Source organism: Centruroides vittatus, unplaced genomic scaffold (assembly GCF_030686945.1).
Source record: "Centruroides vittatus isolate TY-2023 unplaced genomic scaffold, ASM3068694v2 contig_16, whole genome shotgun sequence".
Lineage (NCBI taxonomy): Eukaryota > Metazoa > Arthropoda > Arachnida > Scorpiones > Buthidae > Centruroides > Centruroides vittatus.
The window spans coordinates 248,743-265,406 of NW_027120979.1; the positions used below are offsets into that span (position 1 = coordinate 248,743).

General features: G+C 37.3%; 1 protein-coding gene across 1 annotated transcript in view; it reads left to right on the plus strand.

The window, feature by feature from the left end:
* LOC136968800 (gastrula zinc finger protein XlCGF8.2DB-like) overlaps positions 1-16,664 on the plus strand; it is an 80,442-nt gene that overhangs the window by 44,407 nt on the left and 19,371 nt on the right. The gene's annotated exons all lie outside the window — the stretch shown is intronic.

Sequence of the window (16,664 nt, forward strand, 5' to 3'; positions counted from 1 at the left end):
AATTAATTAATCTAAAAACAGAAATACTAACAATGATAATGGGTTGTATTACCTTACCTTCAGAATGTTCCTGATTTGGAATGTTAGAGAAAGCCAAGAGGAAGATTGCTAAACAAATCATTTTCAAAAGTTACAGGTTAAAATGACAATAATGCACTGTATGATAAATAAAATACTCTGTACACGGATGCAATTTTGTTTAATAAATAAAATAAATGTTTATATTAAATAAATGCAGAGTAAACATTTAGATGTTTTTCCGGCTGTTATGTGGATCAGAAAAAAATTATAGCGATCGGACAGAAAATGACCTCCTAAGATTTTCATATTTTTGATCTCACAAGGCCTTGAACGGTCGAGAAATAAAATGTAAAAAAAATGTTTTCTGTATGTAGGAATGTTAGGGTGTATGTATGTGTGTGGAGAACAAGAATGTGTTTACACACTTTAACTCCTGTATAGTGATACTATTAAATTTCAGTGGCAAAAAGTCAAAAGTTTGGAAAGACACATTGTCTCTTATCTGATATAAGGTCTGTTTTAACTTTTACGAATACAGATTAGAGATAAAGACTGTATTAAAAGATATAGAGGAAAGCGTCTTTGGTTTGAAATTCAAGAGACGAAATAATCGCGACTTCGAATTATCGAGTTTCGAATTATCCGAGATTTATATACTTCTGTACAATATGTCAAATGCCACGTAACTGATTAAGCAAACGGAATACGACTTCGTATACAAAACTTTATTTTTGTTAATTAATAATTAACAATATTAATTTAAATGAAATGCAGCGTGCCCAATGAGAATCTCACAGATTGCTAGATAGACTTTATAAAAAGTAAATGTTATCAAATTTAGTTTTAAAGCAGCTAAAGCCCAAACAGTAGTACATCGCCAAATGTAGGATCCCAGAGTACTACAAATATCTCAATCTGCTACTGAAAGCCCAATCTTGCAATCTCGAAAACCAGCAGTATTTTGTGAGATAAGAGTACAGGGGGCAGTCCATAGGTAAGAATACATCCAAAAAACGTATTACTATAATAGAACTGCCATATTGACATCTGGTCAATAAGGCATTTCTTTTACAGTTCTTATACATGTTAAAAGAGCTTCTTGTCTCGAAAATCGTTGGAACTAAAATCTTAAATACAATAGTTCAGATAACAAAGACTGCTATTGATAACGTTAAAATGAGCCTTCTATCATCAGAATGCAACTTTATTGCCGGTATCAATTTACGGTACACAACACCCTCATAAGCCATACATAAAAATATATAGGTATTTGTAGTAACAAATTCGTAGTAAAAATAATTTCGCAGAGAATCTAACAACAATTACAATCTATAGTTTAGAACATACCTGTTCAAGATTTATTTCCACCCACACTGTACAGTACTATGATGATTAAAATATATATAGGTTTAAGTGGCAATATCATAACGATGGGATAAGAACGGTGATATCACTATCCATTCAAGAACATTGGCGAAGAACGTATGTGAATAATAAATAATTATATTTTAGTATTTGCTATTTGATAAAACGTTAAACAAGTCAAGAGAAAAGCAACGTTAAACAGGGAAGTTCATAAGATTTTATCTCTGATACCGTTTCCTTTCTAATTGACACTTCTTCCTCCTGAAGCAGCTGCTGAAATTCTTGGATTGGAATAGTTCAGCTCACCGCATGATATTGATCAAATTTGGAAATACAGAATCGTGAGATAAGAGACCGAATAAAAATGGAGGGTTTCGAAGATCAGAGAGTTCAAGTGAGAGTTCGAATCCAAGCAGTTAGAGTTAATTTCGTTGATCCTTCTCCACGTACACCCTTTATCCCACGGTTCTCTCTCCCCTACGTTTCAAAAAGATCCTGAATTTACTTATAACAGCCATTAAAAATCGATCCGGCAAGTGAAGGTATCTATTTACTCCTCGCGCGATTCAAACGCAAACGGTCTCTTTCTCGATGAGATACGTGCACTTAGGTTAAGTTAATTGTTAGATTGTCTTATTCATCGCTAATTTTATGTTAAATAAATAACTGTTGTTTTAATGTTAAATTAATACCAGAGTGAATACAATCCGAGTTGTTGTCTCCCATCTTCTTCCTACATTCGCTTACTCCGAGTCCCCACACACACGATTGTTCGCGCGTTAAAATAAAGTGATGTCAGACACCCTGACCTTTCTAGTATCAAAAGTTCTCAAAATCGATTAGACAGGGATCACCGTCCCATAGTAATTTTTTCCCCCCGCTGAAAGCTTCAGGGCTAGCTCGTTATCTCTGGTTACCATGAAATAAAATCACTTTTTATCAATCGTTATGTGGATTTTAAGATAGTCCAATCTGTCTATTTATTGCAGTTTCTATTCATAAAATAATGGATTTCACTGGGCTGCTTTTTGAAAAATTTCTACATACTGTCCTTTATTAGTCTCGAGAGCAAAGCTAGATAGATGACAGCCGAGATTAGATATGAATACATAGGAGCAGGAAGTCCTGATTTTCCATCCATTACGATTTTTTCAAAAGTTTTCAGTTTATTTTCAATTTTTTATATTTATTAAAGTTTCAAGTATTTAAGTCATGACGATTTTTTCCAACCTGCAAATCGAATTCAAGAAAATGTAATTGACAGTTAACAAATTTCATTTACCCCTGTAGATGACGTAGCGATTGTTATGTTTACAACTACGACGCCTGGCGGCCGTATTCCCAGACTGAAAAGTGGGTGAAGGTCTTCTCGTGTTCTACTTTCTGTAGAAGTGACGTAATCATTGTAAACAAAAGACAATTTCAGTATATCTTTGTTTAATTTTAAAATTCGTTGTTCAAATTTACACCCAAATATTAAAGCGGTTTAAAATATATCGCATTTGGTAAATAAAAACTTAATTTACGTATAGTAAATTAAAATAAATAAAATTTTAAAAAATAACGAAGCAATAAAAAAAATGTAAACATATCTTTTATATTCGTCTTCAGATTTATTACATACGTTATCGTCACTGACCGATATTTAATTTAAAAACAATATTCATCATTAACATGCATCAGAAAAGAATCTATCATGTGACATTTCGTGGACTAATTAAACAGTCATTAAAGATACGACGTTCAAAGGGCAAACAGTACAGTCGAATTGGACCAATATTTCATGAAAATTACCCAACTTTTAGGGGCGCAAGACACTAAATTGTAACGAAAATTTGCATACAGATTTTAATTGATTCGATAAATACGTAAACATCTCGAGTACGGATGAAGAAATTCAAAATCTGTCGGAGCTGAATACAGCATTTGAGGCAGATCTTATGAATATCGAACCAGTGGCTTGACCTCTAACCCGTTGTGACCTTTTACAATTATTTTAAAATGTGTGGCCTATGCAAATTAAGGAGCTACAGTGGCTCGCGTCAAATTCTGTTTTTGCAGTCCTGTAGATGTTGAGAAATGGGGTTAAAATTGGGCTACCGGGCTTAAATAATTTGGATTTAAAATATTCGGTAAGGTGTGCCAGATAAAGGTCAATCAGAAGTGACGATAAAATATATGCTACTCCAAACAGGAATTATAATCTGTAACATGATTTTGACTATCGAAAAAAGTATTTTTTATCTCTTTTATACATGAAAACATTAAATAATAATGCACAAATTCATAAAATTAACAGCATTTTATTCGAATTAAAAATATATTCGATATATTTATTTGCTAAATTCGAACGCAATTAGGTCATGCACCTGTTAAATACATGTGTGAGTTTAAAAGTGTGTCAGAATCTGCCTAATTTACATTTCCATTTATTTATTTGTTTATTTTCTGTTGTTTTATTCCTTGTGAAGAACATTTATTTAAGATTAAACTCGATTAAAATTTCTGAAAGAACGGCAAAATGATATCATTTGCAAGTATTAATATCCATTCATTTACATGAAATCGCGAACCGGCGAAGCTTTCAGATTCAAAAAGATTTGCATTCTGGGGATTTCAGGCTGTCATAAAAGTCTTCTGGTGACTGAGGGCTTCTAATAGAAATATCGCAGATTATCATGTGAAAGGAACTCTAAACTTTATGCTTTCAATTTTAGATAAAGCGAAAATAAAGCTCGAATTTAAAGTTACTTATAAAAGCCTTCAGCCTTGAAATACAGTAACACGAATGAAAAATAATAGAGTAAAACCAATTTTTGACTTTCGACCTGATGATGGTCTATAGATGAGGCCGAAAACGTTCGTTTGTGAATTAAATATACATCGGCAACGAAAAAAGGTGTTTGTTTCTAATTAATTACTTGCTGGGCACTTTATGTTATTGTTAGAGTAAAAACTGTGTAAAGCGAAACCTGTCTAAGTAAAAGAATTTTCGAAACAAAACGATTTTTCGTGTTAAAAACAAATTTGTTAAAAATAGAAAATTACCAAACCGGTGCGATTCCAGTTTACACAAGTTTTACTGTATAAATATAATAAAATATATATGTATATATATATATATATATATATTTGTAGCACGGAAATAATCACATGGAATTGCAAATAAATATTTCACGTCATTAGATGTATGACGAATTGCTCTGTGACGTAGGCAAGTTTGTTCCGCATCCAAATACCACACAATCAATGACATTTGTAGTAAATAAATAGAACTGTGGATCGTCAACAAGTGGTGGCTTTTATCCGCGTACGAGCAGGAAACACGAGAAATGAATAAGCTGACGTTTATATTCATCATTATCAGTAAGTTTCATTGTTTTATATTATTATGAAGCTGTTCTATCATCATAGTACATTAGTATGTGCTTTAAACCTCCTATATTAGGAGGTTTAAAGCACATACTAATGCACGTGAGATTAGTTTAGCAACGGCTAAGTAAGACAAGGCCTACAACTGCAAATACCAAACCATTCTGATGGTTAGACGTAACTTTAGTCATAAATTTATCTGTTTTAATTATTATAAGAGCATATTTTTATGTAAAAGGATGGCAAAAAAGGCAAGTCTTATTAAAACAAAATAAACGTATTAAGTCCATTATTTTTTTCTTATAGATTTTTCTTTACAATAATTAAATTAATTAGTAATTTACGAAGTAATCAATGTGTAAATGTATTTCTTTCAGTAATTGCTCTGTCCGGAAGTGGAAAAGGTAGAAACAAAAATGTCGAAGATCGCAGTTCAACTTATGATCTATTAAAGTTGAATAAAAGTAGTAGTAGAGTTCTTGAATTATTAGATCCTCTACTTGGTAATAATCCTACTCCTACTACTAAAATACCTACTGTTAAGCCTACCACGGCACCCAGTACTATACCGACTGATGAACCTGACACAGCACCCAGTACTATTCCGACCGATGAACCTACCACGGCACAAAGTACTATACCGACCGATGAACCTAGCACGGCACCAAGTACTATACCGACCGATGAACCTAGCACGGCACCAAGTACTATACCGACCGATGAACCTAGCACGGCACCAAGTACTATACCGACCGATGAACCTAGCACGGCACCAAGTACTATACCGACCGATGAACCTAGCACGGCACCAAGTACTATACCGACCGATGAACCTAGCACGGCACCAAGTACTATACCGACCGATGAACCTAGCACGGCACCAAGTACTATACCGACCGATGAACCTACCAAAAAGCCTACCAAAAAACCTCCCGGAAAACCTTAGGTTATGTCTGGTATCATATCAGACCCTATAGGTTTTCCTGCATTGTTTCCTCGACAAGGAAGAGAATAACCAAAGAGAATGTAGGAAAATTATTACAAAAATGTGTCGAAAATTCAAAAAGCGAGAATAAATAAATATCAGTACCATAAATAGATAAATAAACTCTGCATTTATTGTATCAAGTTCATATGAGTTCCGGTCTAGACCACTGATGGACTTCCTGCCCAGACCGAAAGTCCATCAGTGTGTTCGGCCCTAACCTTTTCATTTAGTCGTGTCTTGGTCCTGTACATCACACTTCTCCTGATAAATATAGAGTCATGCCGGTCATTTATTATCTATCAAAATTTTCCTCAGAACGGGTTTCTGCAGGGAACTTATGAATTGAAATTACGGGACTTCCTTCCAATCTAAAAATTCCTATATATTTAGGCCCTTAGCTTTATATCTGGTCCCGATTTTTATCTAACTCTACTTTCGAGATTAACGAAGGACAGATACACAGTAGGAATGTTTAGATGTACTGTACAGTTACAAAATTACAGCCAATTAACAGTTTGACTAATAACGTATTTTATTTGTTGATCTGAGAATGTAAAAAAGGCATTTTTTTATCATTTTGTCCCGTTCTAGAAAGAATTATACAAATATAATATTGTATTAAATATATTTTAATTCTCGGATATTTTGGACATTACTTTTACTTTCCCGACTGTTATAATATAATATTGTCATCGTGTCACTTTCCAGCCTTTGAGCTTCTGGAAATTCAATCCCGAAGATATAAAAAACTGACACTTGAGATGTGTGAGTGTCAATGTCTATTCAGATTAATATCTCAACATGGGTTGAAAATGAAAAAACGAAATTTGGAACAGTTATTTGTGTGTAGGAGGCATTAGTGCCATGAAATTTTAGTGCGTGAAGTCGAGGGGTGAAGAGAAAAATGGAAATCGTGTAATACCTCGAGCGGGGCTGAATTTAATAAAAATTTTACTCGTTATTAGCATTTACAATTTTTATAAAAATCTTATTTCTATCATTAAAATTAAGTCTCTTAATTATTTAATTGCGTTTTGATAATAGAAAAGTTAAGCTTTATTACAATTTTGCAACAGATGGCATCTTACACAATGTGTCATATTAAACATTAATATTTTTGCCGGAAAAGTTATGCAACTCGATTTTCAAAAAAAAACAAAAAAAATCATTTCAAGCGTATCATGTGTTTAAAAAGCTATGACTAAAAGAACGGGCTAAGAGGAAAAGTTCCAATAGAAGATCTCAATGGCTCTGAGTTGTACTCTTCCGAGATAACGGAGAAGAAATTTGGCGAAAAAATAAAATAAAATAATAATAATAATAATTCAAAAACCTGCCGATAGGCTAAATCAGGCGCGGTATCTATTTTTAGTTTGATGTATCTTTACACTTGATCATTTTTCGCGTTCTTTGAATTGTATATCAGCTATGTGATACGAAAACACTTTTAATTACTGCATCATTTTATGAAAAAAATACAACAAAATCAATTAATTATGCTTCGTGTGCATTGAGTATTTAGAGTTTCACGAACCATAAATATTCTAATGCAACTACTCTATTTGAAAGTAAAATAATTTACTCAAAATCTTCGTAGTATGTAATTTATTATGTCACATACACGTAATGTTACATATATATGACCTAGTTTTGCGGCGCTACAATCGACAGATAAGCTAATAGTTTCCAGTTACATGAAGAGTTTCTTCTGTGTGTGTTATATGTGAGGTCTTAATAATGGGTTGAAATTAAACATTTATATTAGAAAATTGTTAAAACGAAACTAGAAAAAATTCCTCCATTGTTAAATACCGATCAAAGATCGGATTAGTTGTGCTAGTCATATGAAACCGCGACAAGAAAAATGCTATTAATGTAAAACAGAACCCAATAGTTGTAAATGATTAATAATTGTAACGAGCGTCCTCCAGTGGAAATGGACCTTTAATAAAATGCTTGTGTACAAATACAGCAGAGCATCAATTATCAGACCCCCGATTAACCGACTTATCGGTTAACCGACCTCGTTCTAGTCGGCAAATTCAAATGTCCGCTAGTGATGTGGCGCTACAATATTTGGTTATGTCTTGGCTACTTTTGTTAAATTTTTGCATGTTTTAGCTGGCAGCAGTGGCTCGACCATGAAAGGGAGGCTAGTATTAAACCCGGCCTAATACACTATACTAATAATGTATTTTTTCATACTTTTCGGTTATCCGACTTTTCAGTTATCCGACCATCCCCAGTCACCAATTAAATCGGATAATCGATGTTCTACTGTAATTTGAACAGAAATCCTAAAAAACTAAATATATTCCAAAATAATTGTAAAAAACGATGCAGTTAGACTTTTCTATTCTTACATAAATGTAAAATACACGAAAAAATTATATTTTTCTTTCACTTCTGACCTATTGATATTCTATAACATCAAAAAGTTTTTAAAGCATTATATCAATAATGAATAAAAAAGATTAAAGTTAAAAAGGTAAAAAAGAAATCAAGTTGCAGAGAAAAAATTTTCATTTACATTAATAATAAGCGTCCCAAATGCATTTCGCCTATGGAAGGCCTCTTCAGTGTGGCTAATCGTACACAGTTCATGCTCCGACAGTAACTTGTTATGAAGAACCATTTATATAGTTTACAAAAAATTTTCAGCATTCTGCTGTTAACATTCGCGTATTTAAATTTACATTGTTGTTCTGCATAATTATAGCGAAGTGTTCTCTTACCTTCCGTTTTACATTGTTTTTTTCCCTGGAGATAATTTTTAATTTACTGATATTGATCTGGCAATTATTACTATTACAGTGTTGGAAGACAGCAGAACTAATTTTTAACAGAGTATTAAAAGATTTTATCTATAAATCAAATAAAATTTACATTTAGGAGCAGTAGGCAAGATAGATGACTAACACAGTCGGTAGAGATGTAAAATCGCGAACATGGACTCGTATGCCTGCTAGATTAATACAATGGAAAAGCTCGCGTGAAGAGAAAAGTGGAGAGATGGACTTAGTTGTTGCCTGGAACCTGTCGGCGTTGATTGTAGCCGAGATGTTGTCTGTAAATATCGTCGCTCCAGCGTATGGTGTCACATTAGCCTGGAGTAATTTCTGTTGATTCCAAGGCGTTGCAGCGTGGCTTCATTTGCGTGGTCATACCCACTTAGAGCGCCCACTATAAATGCACTGATGTAAGTGTCGTATCGATGCTGGCGGAAGTGTTTAACTAGGGAGTCATATTTTCTAACTTTTTCATCACGGGCTGCCTGGAACGCAGCTTGGCCATTCTCAAATTGGACGGTCACATCCACGGATCGAGCCGGTGGATTGCCATTGCGATTAAGTTGTGCTAAGGTGAGTTCCTGCCTTTGGGATTATTTTTGGAGGTTTTTCTGGTGCCAAGTTGGTTTATTATACATCAAATTGTTCAGCAAGACATCCCGGACAATTTGGTATGATTGTTGCCAAATACTTCTAATTTAGGGGGTAGTAACGGGGGTTTCAAGTTTCAATCATTTGGCGGTGCCTAGCGGGTGGGCTAATCATCTCCGAGGGGTGTAATTTTTGGGGGACGAAGGGTTACTGTCTCTGTAAGCCTTGTGTAAATTTTGTGTGGGTAGGACTAGTCCTTAAGGAGTTACAGGTGTTATAGTTTTCTATTAATAGCTATGGGGAAAATTTCCGTTATAACGGTTCTCCTAACGGTCGCGACATTTTCACTGTTGTAACTGACTGTTTAGCTTCTTTGGATTTATTTTGAAGTTCTTAGTCTTAATAGTAACTTATTTTAATTTAGATTTAGTTTTAAGTGCAATAGTAAGTTATTGTATTTAGTGTTTCTTAGTCTATTGTTTTAAGGTATTACTGGGGTCTAGTATAGGCCTGTCTAGTGTTGGCTCTTATAATTATTTTAGGGTTCCTTTTAATAAATTTAGTTTTTTAGGCTACGATTTGCTCTTAGTTGAGTTTACTGGGCATAAGTGTTTCTCTAGCGATTATATAATTATTCTAATTACTCTTTTTCTTTATTTTGTTAAGACTTACTTGGTACACTTTGTTATTTCCTACGCATTGCACTTGTTTTATCATGCCTTCGGAGAGCAGTATTGAAGATGATCTAATTATATTATCAGACCTACCAGATGACAATATTTATTCTGAATTTAGACAAAGGGCCTATGAGGCATTGGGAGATTTAAAGAGCTATCTCCGGGTAAATGCCAACTCACATATGGGCGCAAGGGAACATTTTGAATACCTAGTGGGGCAAGGACAAAAGATTATTGACATATTCGACAGTGGCCTGGCTAGGCAGCAGTTTACCGAACTGCAGCACCAGATATCTAAGTTGGCAGCTCAGGAGACCATATGTGAGTTGGTTGAGGCCTCACACAAGCTAAAAGTTGAAATTACTGAAATTAAGGATTCGCTCAAAACAATCCCTGTAAATAATTGCTGTTACGACGAATGTGCAAGTCAAAGAATGGCCTCCTTGGAGGCCTACTTGTCTAATACGGTCACACAGGACGACGTTGATAAAACACTGAATGCTACTAAAAGACTCGAAGAGGAGATGGGTGCCATCAAACAGACATGTAAGGAAATTAGTAATATTGTTTGTGGGACAGAACAGACACTGTATAGTGATATTGTCAAAGGGGGGTAAACATTCCTAAACCAAAATCAAATAATCTGCGTAGCACACTACTAGTTTATCCAAAGGACAGTAACACTGGGTTGGAGGACATAAAAAGTATAATGAAAGAAAAAATCGATCCTATACAGTTAAGGGTGGGAATCAGTGGCTTCAGGAGAATTGATAGAGGTGGGATAGCCATTGATGTTAGTAAAGGGAGTGAATTACAAGTTCTTGAAAATGCGCTTAAGGTAAAGGCCCCCACCCTCAAAACAATCATACCAAACAAAAGGAGTCCGAAAGTGGTGATTAGACAGGTGCCGAAACACTTGGACAAAGCTGAAATAGCAAACTGTGTTTTTGATCAGAATGAAATGATTCAGTCAAATATCAATAGAGAACGATTTATCGAGGAGCTTGGGCTGCGCTTCGCGTTTGGTGGTGGTAAGAATGCACAGTCAACTGGGTAGCTGATGTCTCACCTGAAATACTAAAAATATTTACCACACTAAAGAAGATTAATATAGAATGGGCAAGATGCCCAACAGAAGAACACTATTCAATCATACAGTGTTATAGATGCTGCCGGTTCGGCCATACCAGCAAAACCTGCAAGGAGTTAGAGGAAACCTGCAGCCATTGCGCGGGCAAACACAGATATAGAGATTGCTCTGAAAGAAACCATAGCCCGAAATGTCATAACTGCATTATACAAAAGGAGAGAAACAACGCACATAATGCATTAGATAGGTGTTGTCCATCATATCGACGCATCAGGAACCTAATAATGTCTAGAACTGACTATGGGGAGTAGTTACAATGGATTTAAATTTCTGCAGCTTAATTTACAAAGATCTATAAGTGCTATTTCTTCACTCAGCGTCGATATTACCAACTACGATATTGTTCTTCTACAGGAACCTTATTGTATTAATAACAAGGTTGCCTGCATTCCACACAGACATCTTGTCCTTCAGGACTCTGTGAATTCCCCGTGGGCTGCTATCGTTATTCCAAATAACAGTGTCGCCGTGTTTCATCATCGGCAGTTTACCACTGAAAACATAGTATGTATAGAAACACAATTGGATGATCACAGTCTGATCGTCGTTAGCGTGTATGCACCAAAAAAGAAAGATATCAACAATGAATTGAAAATTTTACAGAATATTAAGGAATACTTTAAAGACAGCTACCTAGTTATCGCTGGGGACTTTAATGCCCACTCACCCACATGGGGGGGCGAGAACTTGGATCAAAGGGGTGAGGCTGTGGAGGATTTCTTGGCCGGTAACAACCTCATTAGTGTCAATGATCCGGAATCTATACCTACTTTTGAGGGACCAAATGGGAAGTCATGGATCGATATCACCTGTTCTTCGCCCGATATTCTGAACAGAATCCATGATTGGCAAGTCATAGCAGATACTCTCTCTGATCATAATTCCATTACATTCCAAATCTACAGTACAACTGGGAACATACCTTTTAATAGCAACAAGGTTTACAATACTAAGAATGCAGACTGGGACCATTTCTTTCGATATTTGGATGACGGTATTGACCTTTTGCCCGAGATAATGGACAGGGACTCGGCAGTGAAATATATTGACACTCAAATTAATTTAATCGCTGAAGCCTGTGATGAGTGCTTCACGCTTAGGAGACCTTCTAAAAATGGTGTCCCCTGGTGGAACGAAGAACTGGCTGAAATGAGGAAAATTAACAGACAACATAGAAAAAATTACCAAAACTGTAGGAGTGAGGAAAGAGACAGCTTAAAATCACGACTATTTGGAATACCAAGCCATCTACAAACAGGCTATCAAGAAAGCTAAAATTCTATCATGGAGAGAATTTTGCTCGTCGGCGTCTACAGATCCATGGGGATTCATTTACAAGAGTTGTGCTTTCAAACTGAAGACTGCTACTTGTCTCACAGGACTTTGTGGAATAGATGGCAAAGAGGCAAACATGGAAGATACCATTGATCTTTTACTACATACCCTGTGCCCTGAGGACATTGTTTCAGAGGACAGCACAACACAGCAAATCATAAGGAATCAAACTGCAACTTTTCTTCAGGGCCCTTGTCCACCACCCTTTACGGCACTGGAAGTTAACGAGGCAATTAAAAGACTAGCACCACGTAAGGCCCCAGGCCTCGATGGAATTTCGGCAGATATTGTAAAGCAAATATGGGAACATCGACCAAAAATTTTTCTGGTTATCTATAATTATTGCCTTCAGTACAATATCTTTCCAACGGCCTGGAAGAGGGCAAGACTTGTACTCATTCCTAAAGTCAGAGACACGCCTGTTGCTTCACCACATGATTACAGGAACATTTCTCTGTTGCCCATTATGGGAAAAGTTTTGGAGAGGTTGATTTTGAACAGGACGGTTTGGTTTATTGATAAAAATAAATATCTTCATGAGCAACAATACGGATTCCGCAATGGTTATGATACTACAGACGCTATTCTATCAGTAACTACTAAAGTTAAAGAACTGCTAACTACCCACCCCTATGTGTTAGGACTAAGTTTGGATATTGCGGGAGCTTTTAACTCTGCCTGGTGGCCTATGGTACTCCTCAGACTTCAACAAAGTAAGTGCCCAGCTTATATATATAATATATTACGGAGTTACCTGCAGGACCGCACATCTACTCTCTGCGTTGGCTCAAGGACATACACAAGACACATTTCTCGAGGCTGCCCACAGGGCTCAGTATTGGGCCCATTTTTGTGGAACCTGCTATTCAACGGATTCTTAAATGAAAAATTTGGAAATGACTGGACAGTGGCGTACGCAGATGACGTAATGGTACTGGTGGCTGCTTTCTCTCGGGCAGAAATGGAAGTAAAGGCTAATTCCATTCTGGCAAAAATAAAGGACTGGGGCGAAACGAACAAACTAGAATTTAACTCAAACAAGACAAAGGGAATTATTTTTACAAAGCCAAGAGCCCCACATTTATATCGAAGAGTACCTACTATACGTATGGGGCATAGTAGTGTAAAAGTTGTAACATCACTAAAGTACTTGGGCATTGTCATTAGCCACAAGCTTTGCTGGATCCCCCATATCAAATATATATGTAATAGGACAAACAAGATATTCAATGCACTGTCAAAGGTAGCAAAGTCAAAGTGGGGATTGTGTCCTGAAATAATGAGTATTATTTATGACTCAGTGTTCCTGCCCATTATTGGCTATGCTGCACCTGCTTGGGCAGATGGGTTAGGGAAAGTCCATATTGACAGAAAATTACAGAGTGCCCAGAGGAGGGCCCTGCTGCGTATTTGCAGAGCCTATTCGACGGCTCCAACTGCTGCCCTGCAAGTTATTGCTAGCAAACTCCCAGTGACATTACATTTGGAAATTGCGGTACAAAGATGGAGAATGAGGAAGGGCCAAAACATCCTTTTAAACGGTGTAATATTTGACAATATCGAGAGTACAAATAGTTGTACCCCTTCTGTCCCTCCCTATGATTGGCCATACATTGGAGGTCAACCCTGGCCAGATCAGTCCTTCAGTGTCTTTACTGATGGATCGAAGAACAATGATGGGGTTGGATGTGCGTTTGTAGTGTATCATGGCAACCTGGAAGTGTATAATTTCTCTGATAGACTGGGCAATACTTGCTCTGCGTTTCAGGCGGAACTTTGGGCAATCCTGAAAGCAGTCAAATGGAGTAACGAGGAGCTAAGTAATACCAACATCAATCTGTTCACAGATTCCAGTTCATCACTTCAGGCTATCCACAACTTTAACTGGGGCCATCCCATAGTCAACGAAATTCTCCGGGAAATGACCAAAAACATCAATAGGTTTTCGGTGGTGTGGGTCAGAGGGCACGCTGGTGTCCTTGGAAATGAGAGAGCGGACGAGCTTGCCCGCACCGCATCTGTCTCCAGCGGCACACCTACCTATACAGCAACTCCCCAAAACTACATAATTTCCAGCCTAAAGGAGTATGCGACTGAGTTATGGCAGGGTACATGGAACCTGCGGACCAACAGCATTACAAGGGATTTTTTCCCCACAGTCTCAGCTAGTAATCATCATTATATTGAACATAGAACAACACAGTTTTATACCGGGCACGGTAAATTTAATAGTTATCTCTTCAGGTTCAACAAAACAACTGAACAGAATTGTGAACTATGCAATATTCCAGATGGTGCCAGGCACTATCTGCTGCAGTGCCCGATGTTGGACGACAAACGAAGCGCCATTCTCTCCCTGCTGCCGTCCAGTGGGAACTGGCCTCAGGACTTACATGTGTTGTTACAAGACAACAACCTTTTTCAGGCTTTCAGGGACCTTGTCACCTCTTACTTCAGAAGGACTACAGTTAATTAAGTAGGGTGCTGCGAAGACAGCTTCCACTGCCAAGTGACAGTGGTGTTGTGTCTTGAAGATATTCTTAATCTAGATTACTAATTGTATGCATTGAATTGTTGTCATTACCCCTGTGTGTTATTGTGCTGTGAGTAATCATCCCTGTTAAGACATCACCATCAGCTTTGATTATGTTGTCAATGTTAATGTAGTTTCATTGTGCTGTATATTTGTACATTTATATTCTGGTTATATTCTGTGATAAGACAGCACTGTAGGACATGTTGGTGCTGTGATTGTTGCTGTAAATGTTATTTGCTGTATAAACTATACATTATAATACTTTGCTCATCGATAAGACATCAATGTATAAGTTGTTTATGCAGTGCACTCAACTGTGGCTTCCCCACTGATGTATATCTGTACATAATTACTTCTTTATCATCGTTGATAAGACATCAATGTAACTAGTGTAATACTTTCTGTTTTCCACCCCAGTGATGCCTAGCGGTACTGGGGCTTTTAAATAAAGAGTTTTACAAAGTGAAAGTGAAGTGGTCACATCTACGATGGTTGCAGATTTAGATTGTTCGTAGATAACCACCTTGTTAGGACGGCAGTTCTTGTCGAAACCAGGGACCCTTTGATTGACGAGTATAGTTGCTCCTTTAAGGAGGATGCACACATGCGGCGCGGCAAGGAAAAGCGATGTCGCGAACGCGTCTTCGCCACGCGGCAGCACGACCACACAAGCGGCAATCTGTTTACATTTCGGAGCATGCGTTCAGTATTCAAGATGGCGAACGATATCGACACTCCGCTATCCACGTGTTTACAAATTTTGTTTTGTACGGCTCGTTTTATTTAGCTACAAGATTTCGTCGAAGATTCGAATGAATATTTTAGATTAGAGATATCGTATTGGCAAGAATCTTGCCGAGATATTTTGTTGGATCGATAAAAAACTGATGTACCAAATAGGCTAATTCTTCGATTAAGATCTCTCGATAAAGAATACTATTTCGAGTAAGATTCGGTTGTTTTGTTCTTTGAATTAAATAATATATGATTACTGTATCTGTGTAGAATTTGTTTTTAAATTTATTATTCTTTCCTCTATTCTGATGTTAGTTATCTCGGTTAACCACGTCGAACTTTCCGCCATTAAAACACCACGTGATTGTATTTTCTCACGTGACTGCCAGACGAAATGTTATTGGCAGATAGAAACGCGTCTTGGCGGCAGCCGCCGCGAAAGATAGAATTCGACCAACTTTCGCGGCATGAGAAAAGCGGCACGAAATAGACCTCTGCGGCGAGAAAAAGTGACGTCATTCTGCCGCTTTTCCTTGCTGCGCCGCATGTGTGCATCCAGCTTTAGGCTGGAATGCGGCTACAATGCGGTCGACGATAGCTTTGTGCCTGCGGGTAATTAGTCTGAAGTTTAGGGGCAGTAACACAGGACATGTGATAGGGTCTCACGCACAAAGCCACACCGCCGGCATCTTTTGATCTCGTTGCCGAAGCGTTTGTGATTACGGAGGGCCACTACACTCAGCCGGGCACGGTGAATAAAGTACCAGTCCGAAAACCGGGTGTATTGGCCATTGCTGAGGAAGTGATTACTTACCTCGCTAGCCGCAGTAACACCGTACGCCTTTCCCTGGTCGGGTTTTGAGATGAGGTTTCGAAGATGGAACTGCTTCAGGAGGCTGCAGGCTTTTGAATCCGCACAAGTATTTGTGCGGATGGGATTGTTGTTTATAGAGATCGTGGGGAGGTTGTCGACTCCTGTTGTGCAGTCGATGTTTAGACGTTTCTTGAGCCGTCTAGTGGCCATTTTTAGCCGGGTCCACATCGATGTAATGTCTTTGGATGAAAGGCCGAATTCCTCCTTCATAGATCCGTGAAGATACTGGCA